General features: G+C 37.7%; 1 protein-coding gene across 4 annotated transcripts in view; it reads left to right on the plus strand.

Moving 5' to 3' along the window:
* Positions 1-26840, plus strand: part of PLCB1 (phospholipase C beta 1) — a 694419-nt gene that overhangs the window by 640441 nt on the left and 27138 nt on the right. The window contains exon 33 of one of the 4 annotated variants that reach the window (XM_068565595.1): positions 4893-4945. The exons of the other annotated variants lie outside the window; for them this stretch is intronic. The gene's annotated coding sequence lies outside the window, so the exon portion shown is untranslated. Of the gene's footprint in view, positions 1-4892; positions 4946-26840 lie in introns of those variants that run through there. 4 annotated transcript variants of the gene reach the window in all.

The raw sequence follows: 26840 nt of genomic DNA on the forward strand, positions 1-26840 counted from the left end.
ACCTATGGTCCAGTCTAGTTTATCATGAGATTACTAAATAAAATGATTGCCAGGGAAGAATGGGGAAAAAGAGATTTCACCCATTTATTGGTTGGCAGGGTTGTGTTTTCCTCTGGTGAATCAACATTCAGCAGAAGGACAATATCTTAATGAGTGTGCAGCATCAATTATTCAGAACTATCAAGAACAATAAGGAGCTTCCCTACACACTGTTTAAAGGTTAGGTTGTTTTCTCTTGCTATTTAGTACATTGATTGTGATCTTCAGAGCTGGTCCAGAAGGGCACAGAGCATGCATGGCTGCCACACGAAAGCATCTATAGATCAAGAGACTTCCGCATTTACCATCCTGTAATTAGAATTCACTCCGCCTTGTGTAGCAGTGAAATTATTTTGCACATGATAAGCTGATATATTTTCTTTTCCTTTTAAGCTTCCTCCTTCCCTCTCTGCCATCCATCCCACCCCACCCCGCCCTGGCGGAGTCATGGCTCCAGGAAAGGCAAGGCTGGGATTCCCTTAAGGAGAAGACCCTCATTAGCAGGGCAGAAATCTTGCAAAAGTGAGATTTCAAGAGAGGAAAGGATTTCTCCAAATTTCTTTAGTTTCTTTTAACTCCAGACCTGAAGGGCTAAGCCTTACTAAACACCCACCCTAACACTCAGGATGTGACAAGAGGAAGAGGAGAGCCTGCCTTTTCCATCCCTAGGAAATGTGGGGAAAAGAAGGGAGAGAGGATAAAGCAGGAGGTGAGATTTGTATGTACCTCTCTGACTTCTACTCTCTGGGCCAAAATCTGGAAGATTCTGGACAAGGCTCACGGCTCCCATATCATGTGTGCCTTAGAAGGGACAGGAGCATTCCTGAGTGCCCCAGTGATGGGAAACGGTGGTGGTGAGGGAGCTGGTGGAAGCCTAAGAACAAGAAAGAGGTCCCACCAGGTCCATTGGCCCAGACCATGGACTCAAGCAGTGGCTACCAATCAATCACCCCAAATGGCCAGTAGGCATTTGTCCATGGAGAATTTTAGAACAGCCCCTTCATAGCAGAGACCTGTGAGGGTGTAAGGGAAGCCTGCCACCTTCTCTTCTCCCACTTTGAAGACACAGAATTCTATAGAGACTTAGCCACCATCTTGGGAAGCTAAAAATGGGAAGGACATCTTTGAAAGATTGCACTTTACCCAAAGAGACTGATTCATGCAAGAAACTTTTAAGACCAACCCTATAGGGAGCTGGAATTTTTAAGCAACTCTAAGGAAATTGTCTATTTCCTTTAATAGTTAGAAAGGCTAGGACAGCTCCCCTTGCTGTCATTGGAAAAGCAGCTCCTACACCTCCAGGGAGAGTGGTTTGGGGAAGTGTTTCCACTGTGACTTAAATGACAACCATTTCACGGGCAGGAAGCTCAGGGACTGTGGTAGGCAGTGCCAGCCACTCAGAGTCAATTGAAAGGGAATGGGTCGCCTGGGAGTTTTCTAACCTGATTGCAGGTTTCCTGGACACCGTGTCCTCTCCTGACCCAACACCTGCTGTGACACAGATGTTTGTAATGAGGTGAATAACAAACAGTTTTGTGGAGATTGGGTCACATGGGAAGAAAAGGCACCCTTACCCTGGTGGCGCCTGCCTTTTCCTGTTCTCTCCTATCATTTTCTCTACCAAACTGAACTCTGATCAAATACTTCAGCAAGATTTTTAGTCAAAACCTTTAAATGCACATTTTTAGAAGAATACTTTTTTGCTGTTTCAGGGCTGAAAATTATGCTCAGTTCTGCTGAGCTATAACCAGAAATTTGTTTTTTAATGTCCGTTTCACATGTAAGAGCTCAGAATATCCTTCTGTTAAGAGGAGCTCTAAAATAAAATATTCCTAATAGACAGATTAATTAGACTGGCTCTTGACAGCCACTGCTCTGGTGTTGTTTCAATGGATTTATCCCACAGGTGTATCCATAGGTGAATGTGTGTCCCTGTGAGAGCACAGAGCCAGCGAAGCTTTCCGTGCGACCTTCCAGTCTCCTCTCCATGCTGACATGACCCCTAGAACTGAGGCTCAGCTGGGGCTTTCAGAAATAATCACTTCCTTTTCTTTAAACCTTGTGCCTAAATATATTGTTCAGTGTGTTGGCAGAGTTTATCATGATCATTAACATAACTACAATTCCTGCATATTTAAATCCTACTGGCAAACTAAAATGTGAAAAAGCTATTATGTGAGATTTTACAAGAGCCCAAGATGAAGAATAAAGACACCTAGGATGGTCCTCAACTGCACTGCACTGCTGTCATTGTGTTACCAGAATTCTGGCCTTCAGGAACATTCTATCTAGGGATTAAAGCTAATTTAGTTGGAAAACCTAGAGATTGTATATTGAGAACTGTTTTATCACGTAGATTTCTAATCTTGAAATTATAGTACTTATCAAGGAGTAAAATAGAAAATAGGTTTTGTTTTTAATTTTCTTTATCTCTTGAAACTGGAGGGCAGTGGGTTTGAAAGTAGCTCTCCAGTCCTTCATCTGTCCATTTGTCCATCCATCTATGATACATACTTGCATATATATATGTAAACATTTTATATATATTTTAAAATATATATTTTATCTATATTGCATATATTGATATATACGTAAACATATTTAAAAGGCAGACTTACTCATTGTTTTGGTACATATCTCTAATCTAAACAAGCCTGTGTTGGTACTTAATAGTTTGTCAGTGAAATTGTATTACAATGCAATACAATAAGGGTATGAATGCCCCTAAATAGCCTCTTGCCCACTTTGAGCTTTGCACCATGTGCATTACCTATCTCTTAAATTTGTTAATCCATTGATTTTTTTCCCAAAACACATGTAAATGCTATTACACACATCCTCTACTATGACACCAACAAACAGATCCTCAAATGAGCACACCTCTCTGTGGCTTGCTTCACAGCTATCTCTGCACTGGCTATCCAGGTATAATGTCCATTATTTTAAAAATCCAGTCCCCTTTAATTTCAGATCATGTGCTTCCCTTCTCTGTTGTGCAGATGTCAGATAAATGTGATTTCTGCTGTATTGCATTGTTTGTTCCAGTCTTCTTTCCTCTGTGTTCCTTTCTTTATTCGTTTTCAGCTGCTATTAATTTATACACAGTTCAAGGGGGAGGGAAGCATATTAATTGAAAACTTGATTACATAACCTTGAGGGTTTGCTTGCGTGTCCAGGAATGGCATTTCCCCTGATTGATTTATCTGCCCTGACTTAATAGAGGATTTTTCCACTGGTCTGACAACATCATGTGTTCAGACTCTGGTGTCATGCTTTGCTATTCTCATTATCACACAAAAATGTGTTGATGGGCTGTGGACAAATTAAATTTATAATCATCCAAAGGTGGGATAAAAGAACTATTGCTAACCCTGGTGATCCTAAGGTACAAAATTTTAGAAAATTACATAAACAATAAGAATTGCAAGGAGTTTTGAAAGAAACTGAGCTGACACCTTCACTTAGCTGATGTGAAAAGAGGCCCAGAGAGGTCCACTTACAGGTGGACACCTGAAAACTTATGTAAGAAAAAAGAATTTTATTAGACACTGGATGAAATTTGAATTTTAAAAGTCAAAAGTTTTCTTCTATAGCAGCAGTAATCTCTCCTATATATATAATATATATACATATAATAATTATGTAAAAAATAAAACCACAGAAACCATAAGATATAGAATATATATTTAAAAACAAATTTATGTAAACTAAGTATAGATATTCTTAAGGAGTCTTGTGGATTTCTGTGGGACAGATTCCTAGAAGTGATATTTAAGTGATTTCTCATAAAATGATAGTGGAAAAAAAAAAGAGTCCAAGAATACAAAAGAGGAGATAGCGGTGTTTAGAAGATCAATATAAAATTGGAAGATAGAAGGCAAATGGGAGGGAGGTAACTGATTTTGCAGAAGAAGGAAGGAGAAAGCTAAGTGCTCGGAGCACAGGATCCCAGCAGAGAGGGGCACCAGAAAGAAAACTGAGGGAAGCAAATTATCAAAGAAATATGATAAGAAACATTTTTCACAACTGAAGGACATTAGTTACCAGATCGAAAGGCTCAGCAACAAGAAGGGAAGAATCCACAGTAAGTCCCAAAGCTGCGAAGTTTTGGAACATCAGAAACAGAGGGAAACTTCTAAATGTTTCCAGAAAGAAAACTACAGGTCACAAGTTGAAAGTCAGAATGGGGTCAAGCTTCTCTACAGAAACTTTGGAAAATTGGAGGGAGTGAAACAATGTCTCTATTAAATGATTTAATGCAGAATTGTATATCTGGACTCTTAAGCAAGAGAGTAGAACTGAAAAACATGTGCAGACATGCAAAATAGAATACCACCTATATATTTTTCTAAAATGCAGAACAAACTCTATGTTTCTCTCTGTGTATATGCATAGATATGAATATGAAGAATAGATAGAGAAGTTCTGGACATTTACACACCAAACTTTTAAACTGTGGGTAAACTTGAGGCTGGGATTGGAAAGGTGGTCAAGGGGTACTATACAGCTCTCTATATTGTGTGTTTGCATGTGTTTCTTGAAATAATGTATCTCTATATTACCTGGGTGATCAAAAATATTCTGAATTTTAATGTAAAAGTCTCCATTACTGCTAAAAGTTAGTTCTAAATGGGAGATTGTTTGAAAGTTTAAGCTTTTCTCTAACTGTTCATCTGGATCCACTTCTTTCAAGTGCCCTCTTTCTTTCTATTTCTAGCTTTAAAAAAGCCAATTTAGTCTAAAAGGAGCCATTATGGTTCCTGGATATCATTGCATCTCTGCTAATGAGCCCTTCAAACTTGATTGGTTTTTAGTAGAATTACTGTGATTCTGAAGTCACCTGTTTTCCTCAGCCATATAAAAACCTACATCTGTTGCTGATAGGATCTAAGATGTGAAAACATCAAAAAGCAAGCTGGAGAGACCTGAGTTTCCAATGAAAACAAATAAAGACTCTGTATAACTTTTAAAATATGTTTAAATGAGTCAAGCCATGGAAAAGAAATTAAGGAATGCTCAAAGGACAATTTCCAAGTGAAAGCAGGAACCCAGAGGGCAGTAAAGCTGTCTTTCAGCTTAAAAGTATCTGTCGGGCTTCCCTGGTGGCGCAGTGGTTGGGAGTCTGCCTGCCAATGCAGGGGACACGGGTTTGAGCCCTGGTCTGGGAGGATCCCGCATGCCGCGGAGCAACTAGGCCCGTGAGCCACAATTACTGAGCCTGCGCGTCTGGAGCCTGTGCTCTGCAACAAGAGAGGCCGCGATAGTGAGAGGCCCGCGCACCGCGATGAGGAGTGGCCCTCGCTTGCCACAACTAGAGAGGGCCCTCGCACAGAAACGAAGACCCAACACAGCCATAAATAAATAAATAATAAAAAATAAAAAACTCATTCAATTATGCTTCCAAATCTCAAAAAAAAAAAAAAAAAAAGATTTAAAAAATGATTAAAAAAAAAAAAAAGTATCTGTCAAGTTGACATTGAGCTTAGATTTTTTCATGATTGTGGGTAGTGGGAAAACAGAAAGTGAAGTAAAGTGAGGAATCTATTAAGAGACCCACTACATAAACCTGGAACCACAAAGGGCCACACAACCTCAGAGCAGTCATGAATAAAAAAATAAACCCATCATCTCAAAGAACTGCAAGAAAATTGTTGATCTCAAAACTAGATGTCGAATAGAGGTAGAAAAAATTCTTCCTGAGAATTCATGATTACAAGCTCTCCCTCATGTGGGCTTGAAGCCTGAATTCAATTCACACCACCTGACAAACTCAGAAGTTAGTGTAAATCTATCTCATCCTGGTAATCCTCTGGTCTCCTGGCATAATTAGTTTGTCTATAAAGGAGTCTGTCTTCAAATCAGGGCCTAAACTATTACTACATTTAAAGTTCCCAGAAATGTCAGCTCATCAAAACAATTACAATGAATATAAAGAAAGTCCATAAGTGAGAACCAGCAGAAACAAAAGATAGTATTAAAAGCCCTGTAAAAACTTAATATTTTGGAATTATGAGAAAAAGAATGTTAAACAAGTATTGATATTTTTAAGACTGACAATGAGAATAAAGATTAATTGACTTAAAAAAGTGGTGTATATTTGAAAACAAATTGATGTTCTATAAATGAATATATAACTACATTTAAAATTCAATGCATTATTCCAACAAAAGAGAGAGAAGTAGTAAATTTTTTAAAAGGTCTATAATATTACCCAGAATATAGCAGAGTGTCAAAGAGATGGAAAATATGATAGAGAGATTGAAAGGTATGAAGGGTAGAGTGAGAAGAGGTGAGCAAAAATGAGGGCAGTAAAATATTTGAAATATTTGAAGAGGTTATGTTTCAGAATTGATGAAAGACACAAACTCATAGATTCAGGAATCCTAAGCAAGATACATTTTAAACAATTCTATATCTAAATACATCATATCAAAATTTCAGAAGACCAAGGAAAAAGCAAATATCTTAAAAGCAACTAAAGAGAATTTACTTTTAGAGAAATGACAATTAGATAGATAATTGATTTCTCAGCAGTAACAGTGGAAGGAAGAAGATAGTGGGATAATATCAACAATGTGCTGAAAGAAAATATTTGCCAATCTAGAGTTTTATACCCAGAGAAAGTATCACTTTAGAGTGAAAGCAATAAATGCATTTTCAGCCCTGCCCAGGATGACTGGAGATGGTGGGGGGAGAGTATGGCAGAAAGGGCTGAGAGTTTGCCACAAGTAGACATTCACTAAAGGAAATAATAAATCTATATGCTAGTCAGAGGAATTAAATAAATACAACATACATCAAAATGTTCCATTTACAAATAACAGACATTGTCAGCTCAACTTGTTTTTTTTTTTTATTAAAAAAAAATGTTGTTTTATTTAGTTCCTTTGCTTAATAAGAACATGTCTGAAGAATAAGGGTTAGGAAAGTAAAGGAAAAAATGTATCAGGCAAATACTAACCAAAAGAAACCTGCTTTAGCTATGTTCACATTAAATAAAATGGATTTTAAAACAAAAGCAAAGAGGGCTGCTATGTAATGATAAAATGTTCAGTTCTCAAACAGAATATAAACTTATGTGCACGTGATAATGTACTCTTACAATGGTTAAAGCAAAAATATTGACAGTATTGAATCTACCTCTCCTAGAAAATATATTTCTCTCAGTAATCAATATTTCAAGCCGACCCCCCCAAAATATCATCAAAGTATATGAGATTTGGATAAGACAACACAATTAGAAACTTCACTAATGTTTGTGCATACATATGTATATGTGTGTGTACAACAAAATGAAAGCAAATCCAAGGAAAACTTCATAATTAAGATATTCCTATTAGACAAAGATGCCCCCTGTTATTCCCTTCTATCCAAGAAAAAGAAAAAAATGGTATAACATTTAGATAGTAAGTGAAGAAAAATATAATTTGCAAATGCTCTGAATCTCTATTAGAAGGGTTTTCCAGAAGTATTTTAATTAATGAGTTTAGCAAATTTATTGACTATAAAATCAATACACAGAAATCAGTTGCATTTCTATAAATAATAGGCAGCTAGCATAACTTTAAAATTCACAATATTATAGCAGATATACTATACCCACTAATAACTTTAGCAACATGTATCGAAGGTTATGGGAAAATACATAACATTTTTTTGAAAAACATCAAAGACCTGTTATAATATGCTAAGGAATTAGAAGAGTCGATAGCATAAAAATGAGTTCTTCCAAATTGATCTATAGATTAAATGCAATGCCTTAAAAATCCCCTCAACATTTGTAGAATTTGACAAGGTGATTCCAAAATTTACATGGAGGAGCAAAGGCCCAGAAATTGCTGAGACACTCCTGAAGCAGAACAGAGTGTAAAGACTTAACACACATAAAGAATCATTATGAAGATAAACAAGGTCCTACTGTATAGCACAGGGAACTATATTCAATACCCTGTGATAAATCATGATGGGAAAGAATATGAAAAAGAATACACACACACACACACACACACACACACACACACACACACACACACATATCTGAATCCCTTTGCCGTATAGCAGAAATTAATGCAACATTGTAAATCAACCATACTTCAATAAAATATTTTTTAAAAGAACCATTATGAAAATATAGTAATTAAGATATTGGTGGAATATTGGCAAATTGAACATTGGCACAAATAGATGGTCCATAAGCAAATGCAGAGATGTGAAAACTCCACTTATGATAAAGTTGGCACTGGAAATCAGTGGAGAAAGTCAGGCTTTTTGAGAAATGCTGTCAGGACTATTGGTTATTGATATGGAAAAGAAACAAAATTGGATCCTTACCTCGCACCATACACAAAAATCAAGTCCTACTCTTGATTGCTCTTCCTGCTGTCAACCACCATCCCTCCAGATTTCCCTGTGGCGGTTTCCTTTTTCTTCAGTCCTCAGTTCAAATATCAACTTCATATAAAGACCTTCCCAGACTACAGAATAGACTCTAACCTCCTTTCTCTGTTTTCTTTTATTTGTGGCACCATTCACTCTGAGAATATCCTATTCATGTGGTTACTTGTTTATTGCCTGTCCCACTTCCACACAAGGGCCACATCCCTTTTATTCTTGCCCTAAGTACTTGACATATAGTCAATTAAAATTAATGGAATGAATTAATATTTTTTGCCTAAATATTTTGGGGGAAAAAACTAGCATTTATTTATTTTTTCTTTTTTATTAATTTTTATTGGAGTATAGTTGATTTACAATATTGTATTAGTTACTGCTGCACAGCAAAGTGAATCAGTTATATATATACATATATCCACTCTTTTTAAGATTCTTTTCCCATATAGGTCATTACAGAGTATTGAATAGAGTTCCCTGTGCTATATAGTATGTTTTTATTGGTTATCTATTTTATATATAGTAGTGTGTATATGTCAATCCCGATCTCCCAATTTATCCCTCTTTCCCCCTTGGTAACCATACGTTTGTTTTCTACATCTGTGACTCTATTTCTGTTTTGTAAGTAAGCTCATGAGTACCATTTTTTTTAGATTCCACATACAAGTGATATCATATGATTTTTGTCTTTCTCTGTATATATATATTTTTTAATTTGAAAACCAATAAATTTCAAAGAGCCATTTACTTCATTCATTCATTCAGCAAGTATTTATTGAGGTCTACTATGTGTTAGGCCCTGTGCTAGATGCCGGCATGCAGAGTGAACAGTTAGGTAACCAGTAACCTCATCCTGGGAATGGACGGACCTCCAGCTGTTAGGTGCAGGGGCTTATGAAGGTTAGAGTAAAATCAAGAATGGAGTAATTTGGAGACCAAGATACTGAAGAGCTAAGGGCAAGATTATGGGTATTTCTCTTCACTAGTTCTATAGTGACAGCATGAAGATCAAAGGATGAAAATATCAGAGGTAAGGAAAGCTTTAGGACAAAAAGGCCATCATTGCATCAATGCCAGTTTCCAGCAGAAAGCAAAAATAAGTGGCAACAAAACATGAGTCACTGGATCAGTTTCTGAAACAATGGTCCTACATCTCCCTAAATACTTCCTCGTAAATGTCATGGAAAACCCCAGCTGGGAAAACCCTTCTGAATCCCAAGACTCATTAATGAAATAATGCTTCTACTTTTGGTCTGTAAGAAAGACCAAATGAAAGAAAAATGAGAAGTGACCTGGGGAGAACAGAGATTCTCTATAATATTCCCGGATACAATGTTATATTAGCTTCCTAATCAATTAATATACACTTTACCCAGTTTTATATCATACTGAAATATTGATATTTGATTTGACATGTTTGTGGCCAGTTTTGAACAAGGCCATTTTGAACCAGTTATGTCTTGATGTGGGGCACATGCCCCAGTTGTATCTTTGTTTTTATGGGACTCTCTGATTCATTCATATTCTTTTGATTTATACCATTTCTAATAGAGAACATGTTCAAAGCAAGAAGGCTTTCTATATAAGGGGTGCACTTATCCTCTACAATCTCTCTGAGATAGTTCAGAAAACCCTGAGGAATTTGCACATTCTAACTACCATGGGACACTTCTGACCATGTCGTAAGGTCATCCCAATTGTCTGCTAGTGACCTTTTGCTCCTTAGGTGCCTAAATGGGCAATCCTGGTTCTCAATGGCTTTTGTTACCACCACACTAGGTTGGCAATGACACCTACCAACACATCTCATCACCCATCCTTGGGGAATCAGTTTTGCATCTTACCTCCTTGCTTGTTAAAACCGATGCATTCAATGGGCATATATACACTACCAAATGTAAAATAGATAGCTAGTGGGAAGCAGCCACATAGCACAGGGAGATCAGCTCCGTGCTTTGTGACCACTTAGAGGGGTGGGGTAGGGAGGGTGGGAGGGAGACGCAAGAGGGAGGAGATATGGGGATATATGTATATGTATAGCTGATTCACTTTGTTATAAAGCTGAAACAAACACACCATTGTAAAGCAATTATACTCCAATAAAGACGTTAAAAAAAAAAACAAAACAAACTGATGCATTCAGCATTCAGACTGTTCATGCTGAGCATAAGATAACCAACAAATCAATCTGTATTTTTTAACTCAAAACCTCAATTCTTTCATTTAATATTAAACCACAGATTGTTGGACCTCTAAGTAGGTCACACATTGTATTAAGTGATCCAGCTCCGTCCTCTGCCATCTGGCTACATGAATCAATGTCAGATGGATGCAAATATATCTCCGAGAGGGGACCTTGGGAAACAGTCCTGATATACCAAGCACAGACCCCAGGACATTTACCTGCTCCCAGAAGAATGCTTTCAAGGTAAATCCAAAGACATCACAGCACAGGTTTAAATACTGGCCGCATGATTTCACTGTCTATTATTTTCATTGGATGCTAAGAGTCTGAATAAGCTCTATCTCTATTTCATTTACCTTAATTTTATTGCATGCCCAGAAATTCAGGGGAATTCAAGGACAGCAGGGAGCGAATGAGGAAGAGTGTGTGATAGAAACTACAAGTAGCCTCAAGGGCAAAAATAATAATAATAATACTGAGACAGTGAAGCTTGTGTATCCAACTGGCTACTGGATTGTCACATAACCACCGGAACTGGTTCCCAACTTGGACTTCAGAGCTTTACTGGTACAGTTAGGATTGGGATTAATAAGTATAATTATAAATGTTTCCAATTTGATGGAACACAGATGACAGTAGTGTGTGCAGAATAGAAAGATAAAAATCAATAGAGAATAAGTGAGGAAAATGAGATCAAGGGAAAATAAGAATAGAAAAGTAACTTAGAGGCAGGAAGGAGTGAGTTAGTAAACCACACACAACACACACCCCATAATAGCCTGTATATTAGTTGGTGTTGGGCCACAGAGTCTATAGGCCAAAACTAGCTGTAGAGGAGCAAAATCCTTGGAGTAGTTTGGGCTTGCAAAGAAGGTTGACATTATATACCTTCCCATACCCAGAGGCCTCCATGTACTTATACTATCCCCAGTCCTCATTGTTGTACTCATTCATCCATTCAAACATTTCTTAATGTATTAATGTGCCAGCACCGTGCCAGCTTCTTGAGAAACCATGGTTTGTAAAGTAGACATGGTCCCTGATCTAGTGAAGCTTACAGATAAGTGACAGGGGTGACAAAAAACAAATAATCACATAAATGAATGTGTAGCTAAAAACTGAGATACCTTCTCTGTAGGAAAGGAACATGGTTCCAGGAAGAAAAATCGAGAATTGTCTGGATGGGGTAGGTATAGAAAGGTAAAGATCAGGCAGTACTTCTTGGAGCAAGTAATGTTTGAACTGAGAGCTGAAGCTGAGTAGGAAATAACTGAGTAAATGATGTGGGGTCCAGTGGAGTGAGAAGGAGTGTATGGATGGAGGAAGCCCTTCAGGGGAGAAGAAATAGTACATGCAAAGACGGTGTGGAAGCAGGGACCGTGGTGTGTTCAAGGAACTGAACTGCCCTATGGTAGATAAGGCACAGAGAACAAGGAAGAGAACATACGATGGGGAAAGAAAGTTAGACAGAAGTGAAACCCGAACAGCCTTGGTTGCTGCCTTAGCAATGTTGGTTTTTATCCTAACAAGATTTAATCCACAGTGGAAGTAGTGATATGACCAGATTTAAGTTTTGAAAAGATTTCTATTGATTGCAGTGGAGAACAAATAGAAGGGAGGAAAGGGAAAACAGGATGCAAGAGATTTGTTAGGGGTATTATATTAGTTCAGGCAAGAGACAGTCACAGCATGGACTTGGAGATGGAGAGAAGTATAAGGAGGTGAGAGGTAGGACTTAGTACTGGGTTGATGATAGGGTGTAGGGCAAGGGAGGAGTCAAGGAATGACCTGGATGTGTAGTGTGTGCAACTGGATGGGTATTGTCACCTATCACTGCAGAAGACAGCCAAACTTGGAATGAGGGCAGGGCAGTGTTGGACATGGCGTGACTGAAATGTCTTTGAGACATCTAAGTAGAGAAGTCATGTAGATGGTGAGATATACCAATTTGGAATTGAGAGAAGTCTTCTAGAGAAAAAAGATTTGTGAATCAGATATAGATATAGATATAGATATAGATATAGATATAGATATAGATATAGATATAGATATAGATGGAGGAACGTACAAGCATGGATGAAGTTCCCAAGAGAAAGACTATAACAAGAGAAAGAAAAGCCCTCAGACGGAGCCTTGAAGAGCTTTCAAGGAGCTAATTGGCCTGACATTGTTCTGAAAACAGTACTAAGATTGTAGGGTCAAGTCTTTTTTTTTCCACCACTAACTTACACTTCTTTCCTATTATTTTGTTTTGTTTTGTTTTGTTTTACCAAGGATAGACATCTATCCTCCATCTCTCACTCTAGAATTTCCTTTGTTAACCCTGAATTGCCTCTGCCAGGGATGATAGGAGAAGTTTCACCATAAAAGGGCTTAATTAAAATGAAGAATACTTTGTAATTGGATTAGAGTTTAATGAATAGAACTTTATATGTGTGCTAAACGATGCTTGTTACCAAAACTATTTAAGTGTTAGTGATTTTATGCTTTTGTCTTTTAATGGTCAGTTACTCTGTCCTTGATCTGTGAGATCAGCATGAGGTGCTGCCCAGAGATGCTCTGAGATTTGATTTGAAATGACCTAGGGCTTGCAATATCATTTACTTAGAAATGATCACTATGCATATTTTAGAAGAGGACATCCCTTCAGTCCGTTTTGCAAGTTCATTATTGCAAACAATGGCTAAAGAAAGTATAGGCTTTTGTAACAGATAATTGAGGAAAACAACAGAAAATTTTAAGTTCATATTATTGCCCAATATTGTGTTTTCATAGTAGACATTGCATAAGAGGGAAAGATCCTTATTGATAAGCATGGTTTTCTTTCCATGATTATTTATTCACTGGGTAGTGATGGCATGCCAAGGAAGAACTTCATTGTGTTCATGGGTGCACATGTGCACTATGGGTATTTGCATGTTCTCTGTGTGTTTGCCCATGTTTACTATGTAATTAAAACAAGACATCAACTGTGATCTCCCCAGAAGGAGCAGTAACTATATAACTTAAGCAGCAAACAGAAGGATTTTTTTTTTTTTTTTTTTGCTGTCTGTTTTAATGTAGGCAAGAAATAAGAATGTTTTTCAAGATAATATGAAAGAATATTATGGAGCTGCACTGTCCAACAGGGAAGCCACTAACCATAAGTGGTGATTCAAGTTTAAATTAATTAAAACTAAATAAAATTAGAAATTAAGTTCTTCCATCACACCGGCCACATTTCAATAGTGTCTACAGTATTGGACAGTGCCAATATCCAACTTTTCCACCATCACAGAAAGTTCTATTGAACAGCTCTGAACTGAAGCTGGGATCAAATCCAGGCTGTGGCCAGTTTTTGCATAGCCCATGAACTAAGAATGATGTTACATTGTGAAATTATTGAAAAACAGTCAGAAGGATAATATTTTAAAACACAAGAAAATCATTTGAAATTCAAATTTGAGTGTTACTAAATAACGTTTTGTTGAACACGCCCATTCCTTTACATCCTATCTGTGACTTTTCACGCTGCAACAGCCCCATTGAGTAGTAGTGACAGAGACCTTATAGCCTGCAACGTCTAAAATATTTACTCTCTGGCTCTTTATAGAAAAGTTTGCCCACCTTTGAGCTAAGGGATGGAATGTAGCAAGGTCACAAATCACTTTACTGGTGACTGTTCTGTGTGGTTTGGAAAAGGAAATCAGGGGAAGAGAACGTGTGTCCAGAGCTCCTGCCCTGATTTGATTGCTGTGGGACATCCCCCTGTCTTTTAGGATTTGATGGTGGACGGGAGTGAAGGCTCCAGAAATGCTGGAGGCCGCCTTTAACATGAATCCAAAGGGCTTCATTGAACCCTCAGCTTTCTCAGTGTCTTTTTGTAATTTTTTTAAGATACTGTCTAAAGCTCACTACTCTCTGTGGTTCACTCTCCTCCTCATTGTCAAAAGGCAAATTAAGTTCTCTCAAAGGCTTGACAATAAGAAACAAGGAAATTCAGTTACCCTCTTGACAGCAATGCCAATTATCTTTTTAACCTTCTCTTAGACTAATGGCTGAGAAAATGAAAAATTATTTTGTGGTGGGACCTGAGCCAACTCAGCATCCATCTGCTCTCATTCTACCATTCCTCCCTATCTCTTGAGAATGGGCTCACTACGAATATTTTGTCTCTTATTGGGCCAGGCTTAAATCCATGCAAGAACTTCATGAAGTCATTCTCCATCAGAAATGCCACAAGGCTATTGAGAATTTCTGTAGGACTAGGATTGTATCTTCTGTACCTGTGAATTGACTGGTCCACGACAGATCACCCTAGGGAGCCCAGCCAATCCATTTGATAATGCTGCTGGACAAGGTTATATCTGGGGAGGGGGGTGAAGTCCTCAGCAAATGCATTTCTAGTTTAAGCCTCTAACCCCTCAGCATTAGCTTTAAGCCTAACTGACTTCAAAGGAATAAATCATCAGGAAAAGTCCAGGACCCAAAGGATTGCTGTCCAGGTTTTCCTGGGCATGGCTCAGGTTCAGGCACAAGTGCATGTCCCCTCCTCAGGAATGTGTGCCCACTGACCTTCCACTTGTTGGCTGCTGGGGGGAATTCAGGTTAAGACCACTGTGCAATGGAAAGAACGTGAGCACTTATACTTCAGTCTCTAGGATTTCTGAGCCTGATCCCTACATACCTACCTTAGTTTGCACTCTTTCTTTACATCCTCTGGCCAATAGATGTATTCTGAGTGTCTTGTAGGTGGATTTGAGGACACTGATTTGTTGGAATGTTAAGAGGAGCACTCCTAGAAGGAGTCATTGGACCAACACTTCAATAGCAAAAAGGAGGTAGTAAAAATCATCCATTTTGACATTTAGATTTCTCATTGACATGCAACTGATTTATTTAATTCTCTTTAATATTAAAGAATGAGGAGAGTAGAACAAACTGTTTGGAAATGGATAAGCCATTTGTTTTTTTTTTTTTTTTTTTTTTTTCAGCCATTTGGTTTTTAAACCAAAAAAAAACCTAGAGTAAAAATTTTCATTACTGAAAGGATTTTGAAATTATTATTGAGATGCCTAGAGCACACAGTGGCAGTTTTGGAAGCACTAGATCTTTTTTCACCACTTAGAGTACCTAAGGCCAGATGGATGGCTTTGTCAGAAAATATCATGAAGCCAACCTGTCTTTGATAATTATTTCAAATTGTCTACATCTATAATCCTAAGTCTCTTTTTAACTGCTTATTTGATCAGTGGTCTTTGATGTATAACTACTGGACCAATAAATGGCCTGTTAATAATGAAACAGAGTCTTAGCTTCACCATGCATCATTTCTAGAGGATGTGAGTGCTAAGGCAATAACAGATGTGTGAGTAAGAGTGAGAACTCTAGAAGTTGTGGGAAGAGGTTCCAGACAGAGGGACAGCAGGTGTGGCTGCCCAGAGGCAAGGGGATCATTGGAGGAAATGGAGGAAGTTCATTACCATAGAGATGAGGCTGAGGAGGAACATGGGGCCAGAACAGGCAGATCATTGCAAGAAGCGATAAGGGCTTGAAGCTTTATCCACGGGACAGTAGCAGCCATTGAAGACACATGGTCTAATTTCTGTTTTAGTAGAATCTCTCTGTGAACTGGACAATGAATTAGAAAAAAGAACCAGGAGATTTATTAAAAGGCTATTCCTATAATCCATAAAATGGTGATATTCTGTGTTTATGTCCTTGAGAAGAAAGCACAGGTAAGGATCACCCAATGTATGTTTGGTAGAATATTCCACAACCAATCATGAAGGAAGATAAAGAACACAATTAGGAGACTGCTAACTCATTACCTCCATTTTCCTTTATGTATCAGCTCAAGCACTCTTTCTAAATGAAACTAAACTTTATCATTACTTTTAAAAAATATTTGAGTCTCATGATTACCTCTTGAATGTAAATCTCCATGTATTCATTGTAATCAAACCTATCCAAAGGCTGGCATCAATATACCTAGGCAGCGTGTATATTCTAGCCCAGATTTCACATGGATGACACCAGAGTCCCAGACATAACCTTTAGAAGCAATGCTGTTCTCCACAGGTGGGGGCCTCCACTACTCTCAGAGTATATTACATCTGCTCAAGTTCAGAGCAGCCTGGGTGAGGGCAGCCCTGCTTTTTCACTGGCCCACACAACTGTCTGCCACATGATAAGCTATCCCATCAGGTTTCATTAGGATGTTGACCACAGGCTAACCAGTGACCTTTCCTTCTCTCAAAACTTAGAATATCCCTGCTATTTATCCAAATCACTGCATGATTTGACCTTGGCTTCCTGTGCCTTCGGGTTATCAACAGGAAGGTCAGGTCATTATAAAAGAGTGGTGTCCATCACTAATGACCCCAGGACATACCTTAGATATTGGGATGTTGAATAAATCCCACCAGTTCCTTTTATTATAATGTGCCTCTTTTTCTTGAAAGCTAAGCCCCGAAATAAAAGAATTTAAATGGCAATTTATTTTTTAATAAATGAATTTTGTGAAATAAATTTCATGAATACTTCCCCATTCTTCCAGTTAAAACGTAATTCTCATGGGGTTTTAAAAGTCAGGCTAATGAATTCACCTAGTAGCTATTACTTACCATTTGTATATGATCTTTTAATAGACATTTTATTGACCTAGGGATGGTAAGGACTGAGACTTAAGTGGTTCCATTTCTAATAGTAAAAAAGAAACTATTTCTGGCTATAATAAAATTTAGTGGTCTTAAAATTTAAATAGAACAGTTGTTTATACTTACTCAGGGAAATGGAGAGTTATATAGGATACTTAAATAAACTGTGGAACACTTGGTCCTAAAAAGTGCCCATTATAATACTTTAAACAAATTAAATTTTATTTAAAAGTTTCAGGTCTCCTGAATGTCAGGGGAAGGTGAAAATGCAGTCAGGGGATATAAAGGCTAGCACCAGGAAATACAGCCAGAAATTATGAACTTAGATTTCTTTGCATGTCCTTGTACGGCATCATTGCTTAAAAGATGATCTTGATGACCACTGACATTTTATAAACTTGAGTGCAAAGTGCAATGTGTTCCTTTTCCATGGACTGAAGCACATGATAGCCCTTGGGCCAGATTATAAGAATGCCTATCATAAGATTATAGGAAATGAGAGGAAAAAATCCGGATTGAAAGCCTGACCCACACATGACTCCCTGTTTTAAAGAAAACTTTTGATCTTGCTTTCAGCACATGGCTTCCTGAGCAAAGATGTTTAATAAGTAATTGTTTAAAATTTAGCCACATGGATTAATCTTAGTCCCTAGGGAAACCCAAGAGGATGAGAACAAAGGCCCACGTCCCTCAGAAGGCACCCCCTGTTGGCAGCTGGAAATACAATCAAGAATTGTCGTTGTAGAATCATAGTGAACTCTAGTTCTTTTCAGAACTCTAGTGAGTTGAGAGGTGGTCCCCTAAAAGATATGTCCACATTCTAATTCACTGAACCTATGAATATTACCTTATTTGGAAAAAGGGCCTTCAAAGAAGTAATTAAGTGAAGGATTTTGTGATGAGGAAGTCAACCTGGATTTCCCAAGTGGTCCCTAAATCCAATAGCACGTGTCCTTATAAGAGTGAGACAAGGGTACAGCAAAGTGAATTTACACCTGAAACTAACACAACATGGTAAATCAACTATACTCCAATAAAAATTAAAAAAACAAAACAAAACAAACAGTGAGGCAAGGACACATTTGATACAGAGAGAAGAGGAGGAGGCAATGTGACCACAGAGGCAGAGATTGAAGTGGTATAGGCCCCAGTCAAAGAATGCTGGCAGCCACAAGAAGTTGAAAGAGGCAAGGAACCAATTCTCCCCAAGAGCCTTTGGAGGGGGTATGGTCCTCCCAACACCTTGATTTCAGGCTTCTGGCCTCCAGAACTGTAAGAGAATAAATTTCTGTTGTTTTAAGCTGCCCAGTGTATGGTAATTTGTTACAGCCTGCACAAGAAACTAATATGCTACCAGTGCATTCTGTTCCCTCTATTTATTTGTACCCTCCCTAATGTCTGCTTTTCTGGGTGAGGTTATCTTGAAGGTCTTTTCCCCTTCCATGATCTTGCACACCCATCTGGAATATTCTCTGTGGCAGTAGTCTAAGCCATTACAACCACATTTCTTATAGATTGTATGTGTGAAATCTGCAGAGCTCAAAAAACAATATTTGATCAAAAGCAACTCTTGAACAAGTGAATTGCTTTTTTCTCAAGTTCATTCATTCAACAAATATTTGTTGAGCATCTATTATGTGTCAGGCATTGTCCTGAGTGGTGGGGATACACTGGGGAAGAAAATGGACAAAAATCCCTGTTCCCCTGAAGTGTTCATAGGCAAGCGATAAGTGAAATAAAGAAGCAAAAATTATGACATGATGAGTGGAAACAAAAACTACAGAGAAAATTAAAGGAAGAGGAGGGATGGGGAGTAGAAGTTCTCCATCCTTACTAGGATGGTTGGGGAAGGTGTAACTGAGACGGCAACCTTGAGGAGGTGGCTCTCCAGAGAAACGGAACCAATAGGAGATACAAAAGGATTTATTATAAGGAATTGGTTCACATGCTTATGGAGGCTGGCAAGTCCAAAATCTGCAGAGCAGATGTCCCAGTTCAAGTGCAAAAGCCAGAAGCTGCTGTAGAACCTGGAAGATGCTTCAGTCCAAAGGCCATTAGGCAGGAAAATTCTTTCTCACTTGGAGGAGAGTCAACCTTTAGTTCTATTCAGGCCTTCAACTGATTGGATGATCCAATGGGATCTAGGTTTAACATTATGTATCATGTCCTAATAAACCTGGGAAATAGTTATTACCACCACCACACACACACAAACACACACACCATGAAGAAACAAAGAGCTCAAACCAGCTAAGTGGCTAGTCTTACAACACACAGGTAAGAGAACCAGGCTTCAGGCATGATTATGGCAGATTCTAAAGCCTACTTTCTTTCCATTATTTTATTAGATTTTTTTCATACTTCTGAAAGAAACTACTAGAGCTGTGGACTCCAAAATATCCAAGGCTGATCTGTGTGTTGTTTTTCCTACATAGTTTCCCCAGTGTTCTGTTCACATTTCATAGAACTTTTGAGAATCCTCCAGCATTTGCAGCACTGCCATAAGGCCTGAAAGTACCTCGCAGACTGAATTGAAGCAGCATTAATAGGTCTCCTCCTATCTGAGCCCACACACAACTCTGCACCTCAATCAGCCAATCAAAAAATAGCGTGAGCATATAAAGATGAAAAGACGTGATCCCTGCTTTCAGTTCGCTGGTCATCTCATTAGGGTGATATAACCAAGTGAAATGATGAGATGAGATAAGGGCCAGGCTATGTGACATTGACCTTAGGTAGACAAAAATTCAATAACAACAAAAAAGAGTGATTAGTCTGTGGAAGCTGCACAGGAGAAAGGACATCGTGAGTTGAGTGGAGAAGGATATTGCAAAGATCTAGGGAAGGTGGGAAGTCTGCAAAGGGTCGGAGCAATTGAGCAAATTATCTCAGAGCGAAAGATGGACTCCCTCTTTTAAAGTTCTAAACTTTCATAACTTCATAATAACTTCCCAATAACTTTGGCCAGTATGCTTCTTTTTTTTTTTTTTTTTTTTTTTTTGGAGGCAATAAATTCACAAATGCTGTAAGAGCAAATTGAACATGAAACCGTTGGTTGATTTCATTTTCTTTTTTAATTTAGCAGAGACCTCTTTGGACTAAATCTTATCAAGAATAATGTGACCTGAGCCACCCATTGTACTGAATGACTTCCCCTTCTTTTTAAATTTGAAATCAGTTTTTATTTTATATGCAGGCATAGCATCCCACAACAATTACAAGTAAAAAAAAAGAATAAAAACCTTTCCGTCAGCATTTTCTATGATTGCAATTTATATGCAGAAGTAGCCTGGTGTTATCTCATGAGGCAATTTTCTTAAAATATGTGAGTAATGGCAATTAAGTCATTGTATGGAGTCATTTCTAAAATAATACACTTTGTCACGTTACCTTAATTACCTTAAGCTGTGGCTGTATTTTAAAGAACAGAACGTCTTCTCATCACTGTTATAAATACAGACAAATTATTTTTCCCCTTGTGGTAATCATGAGGCTAATGTGCTTGCCTTTTCCCTTCTAAAACCAATCTTTATTAACAAGAAATCAGCTCAATCATAGGAATTGGGATCAACAGTTCTCTTGATTCTGTGTTCAGTTGAATCCCGACTTTTTTCTGCCTTCCTAGCTCTATTCTTCCATAAGACAAATCCTTTTGCTGGCAGGGGCTTTCCAGCAGCACATGGGCAACTCCTGGTTTGTAATCTCCACTCTTAAAACTTGTGCTGGTAGATATTAAAATCAGAATTCCAGGGTAAATGCCAATGAAGGCAATAAATCTGAACTATGCAGGCCATGATTTCTATTGGTTGTATCTATATGCATGGGGCTATCAGGTTCTACAATTCCAAATTCAAGTTCTCTACTGACTGAGCTTATGTCCTTGAATGTGTGATTCATACTTGTGGTAACACCTTGGAGTCATTTTATAGGGATGCTGAACTTGTTTGGAGAGGCTTTAACTAGATTCTTTTGCTTCGTGCAAAGAGCTAGTTATCTGATGTGGTCTCTGTTTTGGAGTAATAAGGGGGTAAATGTAAATAAGACATTAACATTGTCCAACCTTTCTCATAGTTAGAATGAATACCCTTTGTTTGTAGTTTTGAAAGCATCTTGGCTTGTGTGGCCACTGTTGCCTAATGTAATAAAATTAGGATAAAACAAGGAAATGATGGCATCATTGTAAAATAGAATGAAATTTGACCACTGGAAATACCCTACTTTACAACATTCTCAAAGCATGGAGAAAATGGCCAGGGCCAGCTGCCTCATGCACAAGGATAGGCAAACAATCAGTAAAAATGCTTACATAGAAAGTAAATAATGAGATCTTTAATATGAATTTTCAATATTTTATGAATCTTGGTGGTTTTGGTCAACCTTATATCAAATAAACAGAGTTATTTATTGTTATCATTACTTGCTAATAAGTACTGGTTTTGACCATCTGTAGGTTTTGTCTTACAATTTAGTCAGAAATGTGGTTTTGACTCATATTAAGTGCATTGTGGCAATGCAAAATCTTCTACTGAAGCATTTTGTTTTCTGCGCCCCTATTTTCTGATTGACGTATAGCTACTGTACAACATTATATGTTACAGGTATACAATATAGTGATTTGCAATTTTTAAAGGTTAAACTCCATTTTTAGTTATTACAAAATACTGGCTACATTCCCCATGTTGCACAATACATCCTTGCAGCTTATTTTATACCCAGAGTTTTGTACCTTCTACTCCCCTTCCCCCATCATGCCCGTCCCTCCTCCCTCTCCCCACCAGCAACCACCAGTTTATTCTCTATATCCATGGGTCTGCTTTTTTGATAACAAAAAATATAAATTCACTAATTTGTTGTATTTTTTTAGATTCCACATATAAGTGATATAATTCAGTATTTGTCCTTCTCTGTCTGACTTATTTAACTTAGTGTAATGCCCTCCAAGTCCATCATGTTGCTGCAAATGGCAAGAATGAAATTTTCATTCTTTTTTATGGCTGAGTAATATTCCATTGTATGTATATACCACATCTTCTTTATCCATCCATCAGGTTTAATTCTTGGAGTTGACAGTGAAATGATTTTGGAATAACAACAGGCAAAAATATGGAAGAGAAGAAATCATAAATTCTAAATACGTATTTTTTAATTTATGTTAACTTGCACAGTAAGTTTTTAAAATATCAGGAAACATATAAAGTTTACTGTGATGAAACTATGAGTATTTGAATTTGGATAATGACAATATTTCACCCATTTTTATTTTACCAAGTTGTGAATAAGTCATGGCCTGATGGCATCATCTAGACATAAATTTTGAGAAACTTCCACATTATAATTCTATAGAAGCTCTGTAAGGCAATATTTCAAAATTAGGACCTGGCTTTGGAAAATTTCATTTTGTGAAGATTAAAGTTAGACATTGGCAATCCAAAGACTTTTACTTTCCTGCTGGAACAGAATTAGATGTTAAGGACAGTAGTTTAGTGACATCCAAATTTTTTGACTTTATACCCCTAGAAACTGAGCGCTCACACACAGGCATATTTAGTTAGTTATTGTATGCTTAGAATAACACATTCATTATAATACATTCATTATAAATGAATGCATGTAATATATAAATATATTTTAAAATTATAATGAAATAAAAATAGTGAAAAAGGATGAGGTAAAGATGAAAATCATGTTTTATTTTATTTGTTAATGATTCAAAATGCCTCTTTGCTCTCCAAGTGAGAGTAGTTGTGTTTGGATAGACTTCATTATTTTCAAAACCCTTGGTTTGACTCTTTGATTCAGAAATCCAAAGCTCTGGCTCTAAGTTTAGCTTTTTTCAATATTTGGCTTTAACGTCCCTCACTGCTGGAAAAAAAAATAAAAAGATCCCTCACATAGATTTGAAGATTGAAATGGAAGAAGTGCATCCTTTGCTGTGCTTACTGCATTATTATACCCTTTTTATTCAATTCCATTCACCAATTGTCAAGGTTTGACTTTATGGTGGATGATTAATTTTTAAGTGCTCTGTTAATTACAATGGCTTTGCACTTTCATTAACATGTTATAGGCTTAAGGCAAGGTTTGTTGTTAGCTATAGAGGAAGCAAATCTATATTTCAAAGAGTCTTCTTTTTTAAACTGATTCTCCTGTGATACCTGATTATTTTCACCTTTTAATGTATGAAAGGGGGACATGAAAACTCGGTTTCCTTTTCTTTACCACTTGCATTGTTCCTAATATGGTTCATCTCCATTTCTTTGCAGGGATTTAGTCTTTCTGGTGAGGGTTTGTTAGTTAAAATAGGTAAAGTAGCCTGTAAATCCACTTAACTTGGCCACATGTGAACAGAACATGTTGCAGGAAGCCAAAAGTGAATGTATAAGCAAGGGCACCACTGTCTAGCCTTCAAGATGTGAGACCCTCCTCTTTCCTCAGAAGGCCTTCAGCACTATGTGGCGTCCATAACCATCAGACAAACACCAATATGGTACCAGTGTTGAACTTTATACAAGGTATAAATGAAGTTAAATGCTCTTGCAAATGGAAGTTCTGGTACTCTTTTCCCATATTGCAATGGATCATTTCTCCTCTGAGCATACACATGCCTCTTTGAAGACCACAGGTTTAGGGCATTAAATTGCTTTCTTTCTTGCCAAGACAACAGATCATGAATTCTTTTGGTAACTAGAGAGTTCTGGTATTTTGTAGGCAAGAAATATACTAGAAGTTCCCATATCTAAGCCTATTAGGCTTGTCAATTTTTTGCTTTATATGGTTAGAGGGTAGAATTATTGGGTGCATACATATTTAGTATTGTTATGCTTCCCTATTAAATTAATGCTTTTATCAGTATGAAATGCCCCCCTTTAGTAATTTTTCTTGCCTTAAAGTAATACTGTCCAATAGAGAAGCCACTAGCTATGTGTGTCTATTTAAATTTAAATTAATTAAAGATAACATTTTATATTCAGTTCCTCGATTGTACTACTCATGTTTCAAATGCTCAATAGCCACATGGCTAGTGCCTACCCTATGGGATAGGGCAAAGAACAATTCCATCATCTCACAAAGTTCTGTTGGACAGGTCTATCTTAGAGCTACTTCATCTGGTATTAAAACAACCATGCAGCGTTATTTTTGGTTGATGATTACATGGAGAATTAGACAAATCTGCAATCACAGATGGAGATTTTAACATACCCCTCTCCTTTACTTACAGAACAAGCAGGGAAAAAAATCAATAAGCATATAGAGGATTTGAGTAACACAATTAACTAGCATGGTCTAATTCAGTACATCCAACAACAGTACCATACATACTCTCTTAAGCACTCAGAAAATTTACCAACATGGGCCATGTGCCAGGTCATAAAGCAGGTCTCAAAACCTCACATTATTTCAATCATGCAGTGTGTTATTTGACCATTGTGGAAATTAAGTTGGAAAATCAATAACAGAAAGATAATTAGAAAATCTCCAAATACCTGGAAAGTAATCAACATGCTTCTGAATAACCTAGAGGTCAGAGGAGAAATCAAACTTAAAAGGAGAACATATTTTGAACTGAACAGCCTACCAAAACATATGAGATGAAGCTTATGCAGTGTTTGGAGGGAAATGCATAACTTTAAACGCGTATATTAGAAAAGAAGAAAGGAAGAAACTCAAGCTCTAAGCTTCCATCTCAAGTAAGTAGAAAGGAAACAGCACCTTAAACCTAGAGAAAGTAAAAGGAAGCAAATACAAAAAATGAAAACAGAAATCAGCAAAACAGAAAACAGGCAATATTAGAGAAAGTCTATAGGGATAAAGGTTTGGTTTATTAGTCTAACATGATTAATAAAATTGATAAACACCCCCTCCAAGACTGATTTCTCTCTAAGGAACTTAATTGCATTTGTTGCCCAGATACAAAGAAGTTTACTTTGAAATTATAATTTACTAAACTTCCATTCAAGTCAATTCTCTTTCCATTATGACAGCTTTTTAAAGCCTGTTTTTCATCAGTTAAGTTGAATCATAATGATAAAAGCATAATCAGGATAACAAAAGTGCTGAGAGAGGAAAGAATGCTGAGTAAATCTGTGAACCTGATGAGGGCAGGGGGCGTGACATTTAAAACAAGTCTTTCTAACGGCCTCAATGGACAGTGTGGGGAAGGAAGAACAATTAAATATTAATTTTTTAAAGATGAAAATGAGCTTCTCTTCTATTTCACCTTTCAGACAGCTAGGAGGACTTGACCAACAGACCATGAATATTAGTTTTAATAGAAGAGACAGGGCAGAGCAGTAGGTAGAGTTGGATGCCAGGTCTCCCCACAGGGCAGGCATTGATTGCTGATGTCACACAGCAGGAGGTATGTAATTCTACAATCAGGAAACTCAGAATAACTGGTGGCACAGAAAAGAAACACTCCTACAGTTTGGGTTTTGCTGGCACCATACTGTTTAACCTGTTAATCAGTGATTCTCAAACTTTAATATAGATGCAAATCACCTGGGGAATCCTATTAAAATGCAGGCTCTAAGTTAGTAGGTCTGGGTAGACTTTATAACAAGTCTACCTTTATAGTCTGATGACTTTATAACAAGCTCCCAGGTGATGTTGATGCTGCTGGTCCATGGACCACACTGTGAGTAGGAAGACTAACTCAGCAGCACAAACTGGCAGCCCAAACACCAAGTCATGACAGTAGCTCTCTCACTACTACTGTGTGGAATTAGCTACTAACGTATACAAAGTGTGAAATTTCATATGAGCATCTGAAGCTTTCCTTGAAAATTGGGAAGAGCTGGCCAGAGTGAGCCTTCTTACCTGCATGGCAGTAGTCAGCTGGAACCAAGTAGAGGCTGTCACTTTAGGGATGCCATGATTTACCCTCTGCGACAATCCCCATCTCTGTGACAATCCCCATCTCTGTGACACTGACCCCCTGCCCATGATCCTTCGCATTGTTCATCTGCCTTCCAAACCTCAAGGGCTCTCAACCTTGGCTAAATATTGGAATCACAGGGGAGCTTCAAGAACTACTGATGCCTTGGTCCCATCCCAAAAGATCCTCATGTCATTGGTTTTGGGTGAGACCTGGTCTTTTGTTTTGTTTTTTTTTTTTTCTTTTTTGGCCGCACTGTGTGGCTTGTGGGATCTTAGTTCCCCAATCAGGGATTGAACCCAGCCCCTCAACAGTGAAAGTGTGGAGTCCTAACCACTGGACTGCCAGGGAATTCATGAGGCCTGGTGATTTTAAAAGCTTCCAGTTGATTCTGATGTACAGCAAAGGTTGAGAACTTCTGTTTAAATTTAGCAAACATTCCAGCAAGATTCTCAGCCACCATCCTCAGATTCTGATTCAGAAGGTCAGGACAACCTATTTCCTAATATTTGCAGGACCTAAGACAAAAGGAAATTCTGAGCACATGACCTTCTCCCTTCCCTTCCAAGGCCCCACCCCACCCCATTTCTTCTTGCACCATAGAGGATCTTCTGTACATAGAGGTGGACACCCCAGCACATGTGTCCAAGATCTGTCCTTACTCCCATCAAACATCCCCCCCCTTGGTGATGCCTTAGACTTAGGTGTATGC

This window comes from Eschrichtius robustus, chromosome 16 (genome assembly GCF_028021215.1).
Source record: "Eschrichtius robustus isolate mEscRob2 chromosome 16, mEscRob2.pri, whole genome shotgun sequence".
Classification (NCBI taxonomy): domain Eukaryota; kingdom Metazoa; phylum Chordata; class Mammalia; order Artiodactyla; family Eschrichtiidae; genus Eschrichtius; species Eschrichtius robustus.